The 12,817-nt window shown below is 42.1% G+C and overlaps 1 protein-coding gene across 2 annotated transcripts in view; it reads right to left on the bottom strand.

Annotated features, from left to right (window-relative positions):
- The window catches only part of LOC135550057 (uncharacterized), a 73,099-nt gene that overhangs the window by 47,326 nt on the left and 12,956 nt on the right, over nt 1–12,817 (bottom strand). The window lies entirely within an intron of this gene.

Genomic DNA, 12,817 nt, shown 5'->3' with positions numbered 1-12,817 from the left:
CTGAATGCCAAGCGTCATGTCTGGAGGAGACCTGTCACCATCCCAACGGTGAAGCATGGGTGGCAGCATCATGCTGTGGGTATTTTTTCAGTGTCAGGGACTGGGAGACTAATCAGGATCAAGGGAATGATGAACAGAGCAAATACAGAGAGATCCTTGATGAAAACCTTCTCCAGAGTGGATGAGGGATTGGTGTGAGGGTTTTATGACACCTCACGCCAATCGTAAATTGTAGGCAGCAGACGACTCCTTTTGGTCTTTAGTATTGGGAATGGAATCCCTTTGTTTACAGAAGGTTTTGCTGCCCCAAAACTCTAAAGTCCAACAGTGAACACTGGGACAACATATTTCAACATCCGAATGTGGGGAATGATGAGAGATGGAATATGGGAAATTAATGTATATTTTGTGGTGTCATTAAAAATGGTATAAAAGTGATTTAATGAAAATATTATAAAACTTGAAGAGCTTTCACACTGTGTATATCAGGTTTACATCCTTTACGTAGGAAATATAAAGGATGAAGAGAATATTTTTGTTAAGATAGGAATTTGATTTGAGTTTTCTAACAAGATCATATTGTTTTGTGATGTTTTGCCCAGTAACTAGCCATGCCCGAGGGTGCTCAGAGAACGTGTCAGTATTACGGAAATAACCCTTTTTATCCAAGTGTATAAAAGATTGAGTTAAGAATTAACACACCAGACTAGAAGGACCACAAGCTGCCGCTATGTCTCCATTGGTCACGACCCTGGAAATCAACAAGAGTTGAAGAAGACAAAGTAGCCTCTAACAATCAATTTTAAGGTTGAGTATCTTTGAGCTTGAGTACTGTATCTAAGAAAGTGAATTTAAGTAGGACCATCCGGTTATTCTCTTCAAATCATCATTGACTACACTGCTCTCATCAATCACAACTCTGGGGATCATCGACACGGCTGATTAGCTGTCCTCAGAAGACCACTCTTCCAGAACGAGTGAAAGTCAACACAGACAACTCGGGAGGACATTGTGACCTCTTGTGGACAATCAGAGACTCACACTTACAAACTAAGGAGAAGGCCCAATCAAACCATTTTCACGAAGCAGAAGCCTTTTCATAAAGGCCTGGTTCCAACAGAGATATACAACGAAGACCTTCAACACGTAAATACATGCATTACGGGCGGCAGTTCGTGGCAAGTTATTAGGATTACTGTGAGCGTAGATCCCAAATGTATCCAAGTGTCTCTCTTTCTCTCTTTAACTTTCCATCTTTTGTAACAAGTGTCATATTGTGTTAGTCCGCTAGGGACCTCTTTTCATCATATTAAGTTTCTAATCAACAACCTATACCATATGTGTGTGTGTATCCTGTTTTATCATTTCGTATGTTAACAAATAAATAATTACATCAATTTCTGTGGTACGGAATGATCAGTAAGACTCGGGTTTGTGCAGATTCAAGTCTGCAATGTTCAGAATGAGACTGATATGAGCTAATGATTAATAAGTGACGGTTATCGATATATAAGAATATATATATATAAGTTGAGTTTAATTCGGGAGATGGTAACTCGTTAAACAACTTCTTCCGTGGTGCCCCAAATTCCTAATGAGTTAATTGTTACATGATTCATTTAATCTGGTAACAATTAAACATAGTAGGTAATTATTTGATAAGTAACAGTCATCACATTAATGAAAGTCGCGTCACGACAGATGATCTACAGAGAAGAATGGGAGAAACTCCCCAAATACAAGTGTGCCAAGCTTGTAGCATCATACGGGGGCGGCAGGTAGCCTAGTGGTTATAGCGGTGGGCCAGTAACCGAAAGGTTATTAGATTGAATCCCCGAGCTGACAGCTTTGCACACTCTCGGGATTCTCTCAACCAGCTTCACCTGGAATGCATTTTAATTAACAGGTGTGCCTTGTTCAAAGTTCATTTGTGGAATTGCTTTCCTTCTTAATGCGTTTGAGCAAAGAGAAATGACAGTCCATCATTACTTTAAGACATGAAGGTCAGTCAATGTGGAACATTTCAATAACTTTGAAAGTTTCTTCAAGTGTAGTCGCAAAAACCATCAGAGCTATGATGAAACTGTCTCTTATGAGGACCGCCACAGGAAAGGAAGATCCAGCGTTCAAATCAAATCAAACTTTATTTGTCACATGCGCCGAATACAACAAGTGTAGACCTTACCGTGAAATGCTTACTTTACAAGCCCTTAACTAACAGTGCAGTCTTAGAAGAGTTAAGAAAATATTTACCAAATAAACATCAAATTATAATAATAACAAGGCTATAGGTTAGTCGAGGTAGTTTGTACATGTAGGTAGGGGTGAAGTGACTATGCATAGATAATAAACAGTGAGTAGCAGCAGTGTACAACTCAAATGGAGGGGTGGGGGGCGTGTCAATGTAAATAGCAATGTAAATAGTCCGTTGGCCATTTGAATAATCGTTCAGCAGGTAGAAGCTGCTAAAGAGCCTTTTGGTCCTAGACTTGACCCTCCGGTACTGCTTGCCATGTGGTAGCAGAGGAAACAGTCTGACAATTGTATGGGCTTCCCTCTGACACCGCCTATTATATAGGTCCTGGATGGCAAGAAGCTTGGCCCCAGTGATATACTGGGCCGTACGCACTACCCTCTGTAGCGCCTTACAGTCAGCACCTCTGCTGCAGAGGATAAGTTCATTCGAGTTAACTGCATCTCAGATTGCAGCCCAAATAAATGCTTCACAGAGTTCAAGTAACATACATCAACTGTTCAGAGGACACTGCATGAATCAGGCCCTCATGGTCAAATTGCTGCAAAGAAACCATTATTAAAGGACACCAATAAGAAGAGACTTGCTTGGGCCAAGTAACACGAGCAATGGACATTTGACCGGTCGAAATCTGTCCTTTGGACTGATGTGTCCACATTTGAGATTTTTGGTTCCACCCGCTGTCTCTTTGTGAGATGCAGAGTAAGTGAACGGATCATCTACGCACGTGTGGTTCCCACGTAAAGCATGGAAGAGGAGGTGTGATGGTGTGGGGGTGCTTGCTGGTGACACTGTCTATGATTTATTTAGAATTCAAGGCACACTTAACCAGCATGGCTACCACAGCATCCTGCAGTGATACGCCATCCCATCTGGGTGGACTATCATTTGTGGGACTAGTGGGACTATCATTATTCGTGAGAATGATTTATGCCTGTTTGAGTAGAACGTGTACTCTTTTGCCATAGGATTATCTGCTCGCCAGGCATCAATAAGGTTGTAACTAGAGAGTATATGCTGGAGAGCCTCGGTTGCTTGTGGATTGTAGTTGGTCTTATTAGATTGGTCCCACATGTCCAAAATGGCATTCATGTCTGTCCCAAAAACCAGATGGAATTCAGTTAATTCTAACAATATGCTGTTCAGAGTTGTATAATACTGTATCTCTTGACACTTTCATGAAAAAAAAAACTCATGGCCTCTAAACGCTCAAGCTACATACTGGACCCTACTCAAACTAAACTAAGAGCTACATCCTGTGCTTGGCCATCTTATGTTGAACATAATAAATGTCTCTCTATCCAACAGATGTGTATCAAACTCACTAAAAATGGCATTAATAAAGACTCTTAAAAAAAAAACAAATCATTGCTGGACCACTACTGTTTTCACTATATATTCTACCTCTTGGTCATTTGGAAACACAATGTCAACTTTCACTGCTATGCGGATGACACACACCTGTATATTTCAATGAAATATGGTAAAGCCCCAAAAATTGCCTACCTTGGAAGCCTGTGTTAAAGACTTAAGGCCGTGGATGGCAGCAAATGTTTTACTTTTAAACTCGGACAAAACAGAGATGCTAGTTATAGGTCGCAAGAAACAAAGAGATCTGCTGTTGGATCTGACAATTAATTTTGATGGTTGTACAGTCATTTAAAATAAAACTATAAAGGCCTGATTGGTGGAGTGCTGCAGAGATGGTTGTCCTTCTGGAAGTTTCTGCCATCTCCACAGAGGAACTCTAAAGCTCTGTCAGGTGTCCATCGGGTTCTTGGTCACCTCCCTGACCAAGGCCCTTCTCCACCGATTGCACAGTTTGGCCGGGCAGCCAGCTCTAGGAAGAGTCTTGGTGGTTCCAAACTTCTTCCATTTAAGAATGATGGACGCCACTGTGTTATTGGTGGCCTTCAACACTGCAGAAATATTTTGGTACCCTTCCCCCGATCTGTGCCTCGACACAATCATGTCTCGGAGCTCAAAGGACAATTGCTTCAACCTCATGGCTTGGTTTTTGATTTGACATGCACTGTCCACTGTGGGACCTTATATAGACAGATGTGTGCCTTTTCAAATCACGTCCAATCAATTGAATTTCCCACAGGTGGACTCCAAATCAAGTTGTAGAAACATCAAGGATGATCAATGGAAACAGGATGCACCTGAGCTCAATTTCAAGTCTCATAGCAAATAAGGTAATTCTGTTTTTTATTTGCAATATTTTGCTGACATTTCTAAAAACCTGTTTTTGATTTTTGTCATTAAGGGGTATGTGTGTAGATGGCTGTGGATAGTTTTTTGTATAAGGCTGTAACCTAACAAAATGTGGAAAAAGTCAAGGGGTCTGAATACTTTGCGATGGCACTGTACATACCAAGGTGGTGGGGCAAGTCGTAGAAAATCTATAACTCTATAACAAGTCGTAGAAAATCTATCTCTGATCTATTTATCCTATCCATCTAACTCCTAATATATGATGGTTGTCATGCAAAGTTACCATAGCAGTTGGCTTGGCTATACATAGCGGTTGCTATATACAGCAGCAGAAACAGATCAATAACCAAGCTAGCATTTGGCTGATTGTCAGAACAGAAAGAGTGAAACGTCAATGTACTTGAAGACCACTATAGAAATTGTTGACTGTTAAAGGAAAGACCGAAAGGAGAATATGATGTGGTTTGTGGGCCAACGGAAATCAAGGGCATGCGGTTGTGTGTGATGTTCTGGTTATGAAAGTGATGTAAATTGTACTTTGTTTTCAGGTGGTGAATGAGACAATGTATTCCCCTAACCTTATTGTTTCAAGAAAGTCATTTTTTAAATATTATATTAGTTGTATATGTTTTTTCTTATCATATGTGTCACACCAGCCTTCGCTTTGGCTCCCCCTCCTGTCCGGCTCAGCCGTTCGGTGTCGCCGGTCTTCTAGCTGCTGCCGAACCTACTGCTGGAAAACGCCCTTCACTCATCAATCCCCCGGACTTGTGTCGTCATCATTACACACACCTGGTTCCAATCCCCACTCTATCACTGTATATCTACTCCCTCTGCCATTTGTTTTTGTCGGTCATTGCAAATGTTACTTGTTTTCCTGAGAGAAATCTCTTACTATTTCCTGAGTACTTTCAATTTTGCACTTTGGGTTCGCCCTTTGGCTTTTTGTTTATGAAGATATATTTTGAGCACAAGAGCGTTTGGGTTCGTCCAGTTTTGATCTATGGTGTTCCATACCTGCTAGGCGCGCCGTAACCAATCGTCCACGACAGGAGACTCGATCTGACTCCGATGTTAGGGCCGGTTGATAGCCACTGAAAGGGTGTGAGGTTAGTGGAGGACTGACGGAGGGATAGACATTCCGTTAACGGGACAGTTGTAAATCATGCAGCGCCTTACGTCACGATCGCAGATTTTAGAGAAACAACATTGGCTGAAAGCTTAAATTATTATTAATAGAACTGCACTGTCCAATTTACAGTAACTATTACTGCAAAAAAATGCCATGCTATTGTTTGAGGAGATCTCCTAACAACAAAACACTTTTTTCACCGCAACAGGTTTGATAAATTCACCTCTGAAGGTGAAATGTGTACTTACATTCTGAAATCTTTGTTCTGATTTATCATCCAAAGGGTCCCAGAGATAAGATGAAGTGTTTTGTTGGATAAAATCCCTTTTCGTATCCTAAAAAAGTCCATATAGCATGCACGATCAATTTTCTATTTCCACTCGTTCAATTTACAAAGAAAGGCATCTGTGAAAATCAAACCCGAAACGTTGTTTCAACCAGTCAAATCACCTTTGTATTTATTCCTCAGAGTGCCTAGAACGTAACCAGACTTCACTATATCATTAGGAGTGTAGTATATCCTATAGGACACCAAATTTGGTAAGAGAACAACGCCTTCATGGCACGCCGATGACGCGGCCGATTTTCACTTGATTTACTGTAACTTTGTCAAATAGGCACCAATCAGGGTCAAACAAATGTCATGGCTTTAGAAGCTTCTGATAGGCTAATTGGCCTCATTTGAGTCAATTGGAGTTGTACCTGTGGATGTATTTCAAGGCCTACCATCAAACGTAGTGTCTCTTTGCTTGACATCATGGGAAAATCAAAAGAAATCAGCCAAGACCTCAGGAGTATAATTGTAGACTTCCACAAGTCAAATGTCTAAATGCCAGCCTTTACCACATGCATCTATACAAACAATAGTACACAAGTATAAACACCATGGGACCATGCAGCCTCACTCCGCTCAGGAAGGTTCTGTCTCCTAGAGATGAACATACTTTGGTGCGAAAAGCATAAATCAATCCCAGAACAACATCAAAGGACCTTGTGAAGATGCTGGAGGAAACAGGTACAAAATGATCTATATCCACAGTAAAACGAGTCCTATATCAACATAACCTGAAAGGCCGATCAGCAAGGAAGATGCCACTGCTCCAAAACCGCCATAGAAAAACCCAGACTACGGTTTGCAACTGCACATGTGGACAAAGATTGCACGTTTTGGAGAAATGTCCTCTGGTCTGATGAAACAAAAATAGAACTGTTTGGCCATAATGACCATCATAATGTTTGGAGGAAAAAGGGGGAGGCTTGCAAGCCGAAGAACACTACCCCAACCATGAAGCACGGGGGTGGCAGCATCATGTTGTGGGGGTGCTTTGCTGCAGGGGGGACTGGTGCACTTCACAAAATAGATGAGGTAGGAAAATTATGTGGATATATTGAAGCAACATCTCAAGACATCAGTCAGGAAGTTAAAGCTTGGTCACAAATGGGTCTTCCAAATGGACAATGACGCCAAGCATACTTCCAAAGTTGTTGCAAAATGGCTTAAGGACAACAAAGTCAAGGTATTAGAGTGGCCTTCACAAAGCCCTGACCTCAATCCCATAGAACAATTGTGGGCAGAACTGAAAAAGTGTGTGCGAGCAAGGAGGACTACAAAACCTGACTCAGTTACACCAGCTCTGTCAGGAAGAATGGGCCAAAATTCACCCAACTTATTGTGGGAAGCTTGTGGAAGGCTCCCTGAAACGTTTGACCCAAGTTAAACAATTTAAAGGCAATGCTACCAAATACTAATTGAGTGCATGTAAACTTCTGACCCACTGGGAAAGTGATGAAAGAAATTAAAGCTCAAATAAATCATTCTCTCAACTATTATTCTGACATTTCACATTCTTAAAATTAATTGGTGATCCTAACTGACCTAAGACATGGAATCTTTACTAGGATTAAATGTCAGGAATTGTGAAAAGCTGAGTTTAAATGTATTTGGCTGAGGTGGATGTAAACTTCCGACTTTGACTGTATATAATTAATTTATAAGTCCAACTACAGATTGCTCCTTTAAGCAACACACACACAATATAAAATAGGGGCAACTTTTCCCTAATCCCTCTGAACAATTCTAAACATCTAGCAACAAGAAATAGCCGACGTTAAACGAAAATCAATCTAATTATTAAGCTGATCATTATTTTGCTATTGGCTTGGCCCTTTTTTAATAGGCTACACCAAACCCGAGTTAAACTATTTCGCGTATTTCAATTATTTTCAAAGAAATTTCCAAGTAAGTATTTGGATATTTCTTCCATTCAAAATACAAGTAGATAGAATACAAGTAGGGCCGTGATGGTATGATTATAATGATTATAGCAATTGTTTTGCTAACTTAGTCTGTCTACTAAACGTTCTACATCTCCTCCTCTTTCCAACTGATAATGCGAGGGGGAGTAGAGCGCAATAGGCTATGGCACTTCAGTAAAAACAATGTTTTTTTATACAATGCATGTTTTCATTGCATTATACTAAATAAATAAATTGGTCTTCTTTTAAAAAAAGGTTAGATGTGTCTGACTATTGATGAATTATTCAACAGCGGTCGACAAGGTGGTTCTGGCTACGATTCGGCTACAGAAAAAAAAAATAACAGAAAATAAGTATTTAAAATACAAATACACATGTATTTGAACCCTGGTATGTGCAACACACAGTCACACAGCAGAGGGGGACAGAGCTCCACCACAACCTGTTGTGCTGTATCTCCCTCTAGCATGGAATAACAGAACCTGATAACGTCATAATTCTAATTACAACGCCGCTTAAAATGACTGCTACACAGATCACGGTTTGATTAGTCTATGTGCGGGTGTGTACTGCACGGTCATGACTGCACTGAGAACTGACAGAGGGCTTGGAGGGGGACTACGACTGGCATGCAGTTACTGTTAGAAAGGGGTCACACACTAACCTTTAAAGAGGCGAAACGCATTTTCTAACACAAACAAAAATAAGACCCCGAGTATATTCCTTGCGCTGACAAGCTTTGAGAAAATTAAGAGAAATACCCAGATGGTTTCTCCATCAGAATAACGGACACCATAATAACACCAACAAAAGCAGTAGTTGCCCTTATGCGATTAGGCTTCTCAAACAGACAGTGGTGTGTATTTATGGATGCCAAGGGAAGCCAGGCTCCCCCCCCCAAAAAAAATGGTAAAATATATCAATAATAATGTATCTTTCATCTCTCTGCGTTTCACAATGTTCATTCAATTCGCAAGAGGCTGTATGTATCTTACCTGAGAAAACATCCGAGCAAGGGAAACAGCGCCCCTCTGTCTCTGTATGTGTAGGCCATCTATCTGATGCTGTCTGGTCCAACAGAGTATGACATTGTTGCCACCTGTAGCATTGAATGCAAGGGAAGCCAGTGAGCATTTGTCCTCCCTTGATAGAAAAAAAGTATAAAATAATAGCCAATAGTAAGCTCAACTGTGAATGGTCCTGGCGCACCAAAAAAAAGTGTAAAGGGAAGCCAGTTTGGATTTGGCATCCCTCCTATCAAATCAATCTCGTTGAGAGCATACATATTGACCGAAACAACTTGAATTGTTGCATCTCGTTGTGTTGTTATCCTCCTGTGGATAGCTAGCTAGATAAAATTGTCCAATTTTCTATATTAGCCACGGATGAAGATAGGGATTTAGACTTGTGGTTTTACCTAATTCTCCATACTGACCAATGATTATAACTGTGATTCTGATCAAACCATTGATTCACACATTGTGCCCCTGGCCTGAGAGGATGGAAGTTCAAAATGTAGCTAGAAGTAGAAGGCTAATGTTAACGAGCTAACGTTGCCAATGAAAGAAAGTGAGCAACCATATTAGCTGGGTAGCCTAGGACAACAAAAAATAAAAGTGTGTACGGTATGACAGAGTGATAGTGTCGTCAGCATGAAAGAGAGGAGGCTGGCACTGGCGTTTCTCTACAAGTAGGGTGAGTCAACATGTTGTTCTACTTGCACAAAAGAACACGCACACATACACACACACACACACACACACACACACACACACACACACACACACACACACACACACACACACACACACACACACACACACACACACACACACACACACACACACACACACACAGGAATCAGAACCATGAACATCATAATTAGCTTACGTTGATTGGACTAATATGCCTGCCAGTTATGGTATTCATATGCACATTTCAGTGAAGGTTTCATCTAATTTACAATAACATCTTCATATCTCAAAATCATTGTCATGTGGTTAATCAAAATCTATCCAAATCTAAATGATACAAACATAAAAAGTAACTTATATTGCCATCTATCTAAAAAGCCTACAAAAAGCAAACAAATAGCATGCAGGTAGAAAATATCCTGCTGAAAATAAATATCCTAGAAATCATTTTAGCTATGCATGGTCTGTCTGCAACGAACTCGAAACATTGTATCAACTATTAAGTTGGGCCCAACCCGAAACTCGCAACATTGTATGAAATATTCTGGGCCCTCAGTTTCCTGTGCCAGTGTGCTCGGGACAGACACAGCTGTAGGCTATTTGAGCAAGAGATAAGAAGATGTGCTTGACTTGGGCAGGAGCTCACGGGAGCAGAGTACCGGCACCTTAGATTCTCTACTGATTGAGCTCTTGTTCTTCTTATAGAGTATTGTGGAGCTCCTACACCTAAATATAAACAGTACCAGCACCCAAAATGAGTATCGGAACCTATTTCAGTCCAAGTCAAGCACTGCTAAGAAGTGACCTGGTAGGCATATTTTATGATGTTTCCACTGGATTAGAGCATGACATTTTTCTCTTTCACACTGGCTGATTATTGAAAGGGAGAGAGCTGGGAAGATTTTTCAAATACATTGAGGAACTACTGAAACTCAAAAGACTTTGTTTGCTTGCTGTTTGAGGTGAAGAAAACATCACTTTGAGAAGCTCCACAGGTCATTTATTAGTGGTAGTGGGTTAAGCCAATCAAAAATACTATCAGACCCACAAATGGGCACATAGGGAAAGGGGGATACCTAGTCAGTTGTCCAACTGAAATGTGTCTTCCGCATTTAACCCAACCCTTCTGAATCAGAGAGGTGCGCGGGGCTACCTTAATCAGAGAGGTGCCCGGGGCTACCTTAATCAGAGAGGTGCGCGGGGCTACCTTAATCAGAGAGGTGCAGAATCAGAGAGTGCGGGGAGAGGTGCTATCTTAATCAGAGAGGTGCGCGGGGCTACCTTAATCAGAGAGGTGCGCGGGGCTACCTTAATCAGAGAGGTGCGCGGGGCTACCTTAATCAGAGAGGTGCGCGGGGCTACCTTAATCAGAGAGGTGCCCGGGGCTACCTTAATCAGAGAGGTGCGCGGGGCTACCTTAATCAGAGAGGTGCGCGGGGCTACCTTAATCAGAGAGGTGCGCGGGGCTACCTTAATCAGAGAGGTGCGCGGGGCTACCTTAATCAGAGGGTGCGCGGGGCTACCTTAATCAGAGAGGTGCGCGGGGCTACCTTAATCAGAGAGGTGCGCGGGGCTACCTTAATCAGAGAGGTGCCCGGGGCTACCTTAATCAGGTGCGCTACTTTAATCAGGGGCTACCTTAATCAGAGAGGTGCGCGGGGCTACCTTAATCAGAGAGGTGCGCGGGGCTACCTTAATCAGAGAGGTGCGCGGGGCTACCTTAATCAGAGAGGTGCTCGGGGCTACCTTAATCAGGGGTGCTACCTTAATCAGAGAGGTGCGCGGGGCTACCTTAATCAGAGAGGTGCTCGGGGCTACTTAATCAGAGAGGTGCGCGGGGCTACCTTAATCAGAGAGGTGCGTGGGGCTACCTTAATCAGAGGTCAGAATCAGAGAGGTGCTCGGGGCTACCTTAATCAGAGAGGTGCGCGGGGCTACCTTAATCAGAGAGGTGCGGGGCTTCCTTAATCAGAGAGGTGCCCTACCTTAAATCAGAGGTGCGCGGGGCTACCTTAATCAGAGAGGTGCCCGGGGCTACCGGGTGTCTTCGGCACCCGGGGAACAATGGGTTAACTGCCTTGCTCAGGGGAAGAAAGACAGATTTTTACTTTGTCAGCTCTGGGATTCGATCCAGCAACCTTCCCGTTACAGGCCCAACGCTCTAACCACTATATGCCTACATTTGCACGCAGGCCAGGTAGCCTATAGGCCTACCTCTATGCATGCACGTCCTTACTCAACATTTACAAGAGCGCTCCAAACAAAAGACAATGACGAAATTGACAGATCTCATAAATGAAATGAAATAAACCGAAACTTGTTTCTCACAAGTGTAGCATAGGTTGTAAACTCTGCAAACAATGTGTCCACTTTCGACAATGAGAACAGGAAGACTGGAATAATAATATTGAATGCATTAAAATAAATGACCGTAACCAAAGTTACAAACATTGTAGATTAGAAATTATAAGAATTAACAGTAAATGTACTACTGGTGATATACTGTATGCAAATGGGAATTGATTAACACAAACAATCTTACCCAAACAATACACACAATAAAGTTATGAAACAAGGAATGTGTACAAATTGTCAGGAGAGCGCATTCTGGAGAGAGAAGTGCGTTGTGCATCTGGGCGCTTATTCAATCCGACATGGTCATTAACCATGCATCATTTACGCTGATATGGCCTCCGCAGAAGTCGGGGCATTCATACCTCTTGCGCTTTGCGGAGCAGAGCTGTTGTCAAGGAAGTGAGTTTGTGTTTATACAGGATGTACCGCCCCGCCCTACCATCAACCAATCCATGCTGAGCTATACAGAGCCCTCCGCATTGTTACAAAATGTGGAAGGTGCATGGCGATGCGGTACAGAGCTCGATTTGGCCTCTGCATGCCTCTGTAGGCTCAGCAATTGCATCACACTCTCCATATGGAGCCACTAACCACATTTTCTAATCAAGCATAAATGGGGTTTTATTCTAGGCCATCAGCAATATATATTTGTTACTGCTCGACTAAAACAATCTCGGTCGACTAACAGCCGAATGACCAAACAATCAAACAGTCGACTTATTGGGGTCAGCCCTAGTTGTCATTGTATTAGACTAAGTATAGGTGATTTGATGATGTTGAAATGTTGAAGTTGAAATGGTGCTGGAATACGGGAGGCGGCTCCTGTTTTCTTTGTGACTTCCGGTAACTCTCTGTGGATCTAAATGAATAGCTGTTTAGTGGTTGGAAACGCATTGTGGACTTTGCCGG

The sequence above is a fragment of the Oncorhynchus masou genome, chromosome 12 (genome assembly GCF_036934945.1).
Source record: "Oncorhynchus masou masou isolate Uvic2021 chromosome 12, UVic_Omas_1.1, whole genome shotgun sequence".
Lineage (NCBI taxonomy): Eukaryota > Metazoa > Chordata > Actinopteri > Salmoniformes > Salmonidae > Oncorhynchus > Oncorhynchus masou.
This window is presented reverse-complemented; position numbering and strand designations above follow the sequence as displayed.